Below are 5282 nucleotides of genomic sequence, written 5' to 3' on the forward strand. Positions count from 1 at the left end.
TCGCAGCTGAGCCCCGCCCACTGACCTGGGGGGAGACTGTAGCGTCCCTAGGTCCCTAGACTGCCTCCGCCTCTGTCATTGGCTGGGTCCCTAACCCTGAGCCACGCCCACTGACCTAGGCGGAGACTGTGGCATCCGGGGCCCCGCCCCCTAGGCGGCCGCCGAGCGCCTCAGTCATTGGCTGGGCGCCCGCCGCCGAGGAACGCCTACAACCCGCCCAATAACCCGTGATGGGCCCGCAGCTTCCTTGCCCGCCCACAGGCGCTAAGCGCTTCGGCCATTGGCCGGACTCCTGCCGCTGGGCCCCGCCCACTGACCTGAGAGGAGACTGCAGCGTCCTATACTCAGGTTTCTCTTCGGCTCCTGTAAATCTTTCGCCTTTTACTGAGGAGACTGCAGCGTCCTGGGCCCCGCCCCTTTAAGGGCCAAGCGCCTCTGTCATTGGCTGGGTGCCTGCCGCCAGGCCCCGCCCCCTCACGTTCCCACCACGTGTGGTTCCGCGCGCGGGCTGCCGAGGGGGCGAGGGACGCGGCCGGCGGGGCCCCTGCCCGGTCCTGCCCGGTCCTGCTCGGGCGGCTCCGGAGAAAGCTGGCGGGGCTGCAGGCAGGGGCGCTGAGACTGGAGTCGGTGACGGGCAGTCCTCACCAACACTGTCATCATCGCCTTCTAGGTCGTTGTGCCACAGCTGTCATTCCCTAATACACAGACCGTCTCAAGCACGGCTCTCAACTCGGACCAGAAAGTCATGCAGCAACTCCGTGAAAAAGCTATTGGTCCCATGCTATTGTTTAACATTAATGTTAATTGATTAGTTAATTAATTATGCAATACAGTTCCATAGGCTGGGGATTTCCCTTCCCCCCATGCTATATTTTTTAATTGCTTATTTTATTTGAAAGACATACAGAGAGAAAGACAGGGAAAGATCTTTTGCTGGTTCATTCCCTAAATAGCTGTAACGACCAGAGCTAAGCTACTCTGAAGCCAGGAGCCAAGAGCGTCTTCTAGTTCTCCCACATGGGTGCAGGGGCCCAGGGCCTTGAACCATCCTGTACTGCCTTCCCAGGCCATGAGCAGGGAGCAGGATGGGAAGTGGAGCGGTGGGGACTCAGACCAGTGCCTGTATGGTATGCCAGCGTCACAGGTGGAGGATTAGCTGGCTAAACCACTGTGCCAGACCTCCCATGTTCTTTTTTTTTTTTTTTTTTAAGATTTTATTCATTTTTATTACAGCCAGATATACACAGAGGAGGAGAGACAGAGAGGAAGATCTTCCGTCCGATGTTTCACTCCCCAAGTGAGCCGCAACAGGCCGATGCGCGCCAATCCGAAGCCAGGAACCTGGAACCTCTTCCGGGTCTCCCACGCGGGTGCAGTGTCCCAATGCATTGGGCCGTCCTCAACTGCTTTCCCAGGCCACAAGCAGGGAGCTGGATGGGAAGTAGAGCTGCCGGGATTAGAACCGGCGTCCATATGGGATCCCGGGGCTTTCAAGGCGAGGACTTTAGCCGCTAGGCCACGCCGCCGGGCCCTCCCATGTTCTTTTTAAAAGGTTATTTGTTTGAAAGGCAGTTACAGAGAAATCTTCCATCCATTGGTTCGTGCATCAAATGACTGCAGCGGCCAGGCTGGACCAGGCTGAAGACACAGCCACAGTCCTGGGGCTTCTCTCTGCACACCAACCCCCTGGGCTGGAGCGGAAGCTGCGCTGACAGACTGTACTGGCTCGAAAGTCCAGCTCTGGCCTTGGGCGCTTGAAGCTCAGAGCATTTGAGTGCAAGTTGAATGGGTTTTAGAGGTTCAGCTTTGTCTCCGCCCCCTAACCTTGACCCTCCTGCCTGTTTATGAGGCCCCTGGCCACGTGCTGACTGCATGAGCAGGTGCCGCCCTGTGTGCCCACCTCACCTGCCTCAAATTCCCTCCACCGGCCTGACACCTGCCACGGGTGAACAGCTCCTGCGTCTGTCCTCATTAACCTACCCAGGGGGCGAGCCTCTCTGTTTTGTGCCTGGGTTCCCACGATGCTCTCCTGAGGCAGGTACTGTGCTGGTCTCGCTATCTGCATGTTTCCAGCACCTTCTCTGGTAGCTGATGTGCTTCGTAAAGTCATTTATCCCGTGTTACCTTGAAAGGTAGGGTGGTTTCACTATGATCAGATTCTCTTTCTGCTTTTATTTTGTGAAAGCTGAAGTCAACTAATCTCTCTGTTTCCCACCTTTTTTTTTTTTTTGAAAGATTTAGTTATTTTTATTGGAAAGACAGAGTTGCAGAGAGAAAGAAAAATAGAGAAAGATATTCCACCTGCCGGTTCACTCCCCAAATGAGCACAAAAGCCGGAGCTGAGCTGATCTGAAGCCAGGAGCCAGGAGTTGCTTCTGGGTCTCCCACATGGATGCAGGGGCCCAAGGACTTGAGTCATCCTCCACTACTTTCTTAGGCCACAAGCAGGGAACTGGATGAGAAGTGGAGCAGCCAGGACACGAACCGGCACCCACATGGGATGCCAATGCTTGCAGGTGGAGGATTAGCCTGTTGTATAGCTGTGCTGGCCCCTATTTCCTATTTCTTAATCCATATGGTAGGGATGATAGTAGCCCCCGGCCAGAGGGAGCACCTGCAGGTAATTGTTAGTGACCATTCTTCTCAATAGCAGGCTTTGTGTCTGATTTTGATTTCCTTGCAATACCAGGGGCTGGATCTCACACACTGATCTTAAAAAAAAAAAAAAGACACATGCCCCCCAAAGCTAACCCTCTGTTTACCTCCATATTGTGGTCTAGCCTTTGTCCACACACGTCCAAGGCATGGAGGTGTGGGCTGCCTGCCCTTGCCCACTGAACACATCATTTTGCTGAGTCACAGTGTTTGCTGATGGTAGTGTGCGTTATCCCCCAGTGGCTATGGCTGCATTGTTTTATTGGGTAATTGCAAATTGCTTGGTAATATGACAACAGTAAAATAACCTTCAAGAGTCAGGAAGTTAATCTAGATTATTGGAGAGTAAAGTCCATTTCTGCTTTTGCACTTTGCCACAGAGAGGGCCTGGGCTTGGGTGCAGCCAGTTAGGGTACTGCTGGGGCCACCTACCTCTAATGCTCCGAGTCCTGCCTCCACTCTCAGTCCCAGCTTCCGGCTACACACACCCTGGAGGGCAACGGGTGATAGTTCTCACAGGGGAGACTCAGCTAGCTGGCTTTGAACTGATCCAATCCAGGCTGCTGTGGGCATTTCGGGAGTGACCCAGCAGATAGAAGTTCTCTGACACTATCTCGTTGCCTTAAAAAAACAATTAAGGGGCTGGGGCTGTAGTGTAGTGGGCTTAAGCTGCTTTTTGCAACACAAGCACCCCGTACAGGAGGGTTGGTTGGAATCCAGGCTGCTCCACTCCTGACCCAGCTCCCTGCAAATGCACCTGGGAAAGCAGTAGAGGATGGCCCAAGTGACTGGGCCCCTGCACTCACGTGGGAGACCTGGAAGAAACTCCTGGCTCCTGCTTGGTGCAGCCTGGGCTGCTGTGGCCATTTGAGGAGTGAAGCATTGGAGGAGTGAAGGAGAGGATCTCTCTCTCTCTTCCTCTCCCTTTCTAACTCTGCCTTTCAAAGAAATAAAATAAATCTTAAAAAAAGAAAACATTGAAAAGGCCACAGGGAAAGGGGAACAAGATGAACCCTGTAAGTTAAGAAAGTGAAAGGTAATTGCGTATTACCTCCTGGTGAGAAATGACTCCCAACCCAATAGCTATCACCAGCGTCATATAGAAGCACCTGCCAACGGGGGTTGCCACGAGGACGGTAGAACAAAAGCAGCCAGCTGAGGTTTAAGGACGAGACCGGTGGTACTGCTGGAAGACGGCAGTCCCGCGCGTGCCCTGTGACCGGCGCAAGGGAAGCACGGCGAGCTCGGGCTGCCTGCGCCCTCTAGTGGCGGCTCGGCTCGCGAAGCCGTAAAGCGTGTTTGGAAAGCACGACCCGGAAGGCCGGACTCCCCGAGCGCGCTTTCCGCCTGGCCCGGAGCCAGCAGGTGGCGCCCGTCGGGCCTCTGTCTGCAGGGCCGCCGGAAGCAGGCCCGCAGGAGGATGGACGCTGCGTCCCGGGCGCCTCAGTCGGCAGGGCCGCCAGGAGCAGGCCCGCAGGAGGATGGTCGCTGCGTCCCGGGCGCCTCAGTCGGCAGGGCCGCCAGGAGCAGGCCGACAGGACGATGGACGCTGCGTCCCGGGCGCCTCAGTCGGCGGGGCCGCCAGAAGCAGGCCCGCAGGAGGATGGACACTGCGTCCCGGCCGCCAGAAGCAGGACGGTAGGAGGGTGGACGCTGCGTCCCGGGCGCCTCAGTCGGCGGGGCCGCCAGAAGCAGGCCGGTAGGAGGATGGACGCTGCGTCCAGGGAGCCTCAGTCGGCGGGGCCGCCAGAAGCAGGCCCGCAGGAGGATGGACACTGCGTCCAGGGAGCCTCAGTCGGCGGGGCCGCCAGAAGCAGGCCCGCAGGAGGATGGACACTGCGTCCCGGCCGCCAGAAGCAGGCCCGCAGGAGGATGGACACTGCGTCCCGGCCGCCAGAAGCAGGCCCGCAGGAGGATGGACACTGCGTCCCGGCCGCCAGAAGCAGGCCCGCAGGAGGATGGACACTGCGTCCCGGCCGCCAGAAGCAGGCCCGCAGGAGGATGGACGCTGCGTCCAGGACAACGGTGTCTGTCAAAGTCAGCGACGCAGGAGGGTGAGCCCTGTTTATGTTGACCGTCGTAATGGGTCAGGCTGATACACTGTACACTGTAAATAGACAGCATCTCAAAGCATACAGATGGGCTCCAGGCAGGCTCAATTTTACATGGAGGAGAGGCAGAAAGATCTTCCATCTACTGGTTCAACCTCTAGTGGCTTCAACTGCCAGGTCTATGTGGATCTGAAGCCAGGAGCCTGGAGCCTCCTCTGGGTCTCCCACGCAGGTGCAGGGTCCCAACGGTGTGGGCCGTGCTCTAGTGCTTTCCCAGGCCACAAGCAGGGAGCTGGATGGGAAGTGGAGCAGCCGGGAAATGAACTGGTGCCCATATGGGATCCCGGGCACTTGTAAGCAGAGGATTAGCTTGTTCAACCGCCGCAGCAGTGCCCAATTTTTTTAAAAAAAGTTTTTTCCGTTTTTGGAAAAAAGGAGAAAATAGAAAATACTTAAAACAGTTAACCATCTGGAAAAAGGTCAAATCTAGACTATGATATGAGACTTTCCAAATAAAAAAGGACAGGCAATTCAACTGGGCTAGACTTGAAGAGTCGCTTTTCACACACCCTTCCC

Source organism: Ochotona princeps, chromosome 4 (assembly GCF_030435755.1).
Source record: "Ochotona princeps isolate mOchPri1 chromosome 4, mOchPri1.hap1, whole genome shotgun sequence".
In the NCBI taxonomy this organism is placed as follows: Eukaryota; Metazoa; Chordata; class Mammalia; order Lagomorpha; family Ochotonidae; genus Ochotona; species Ochotona princeps.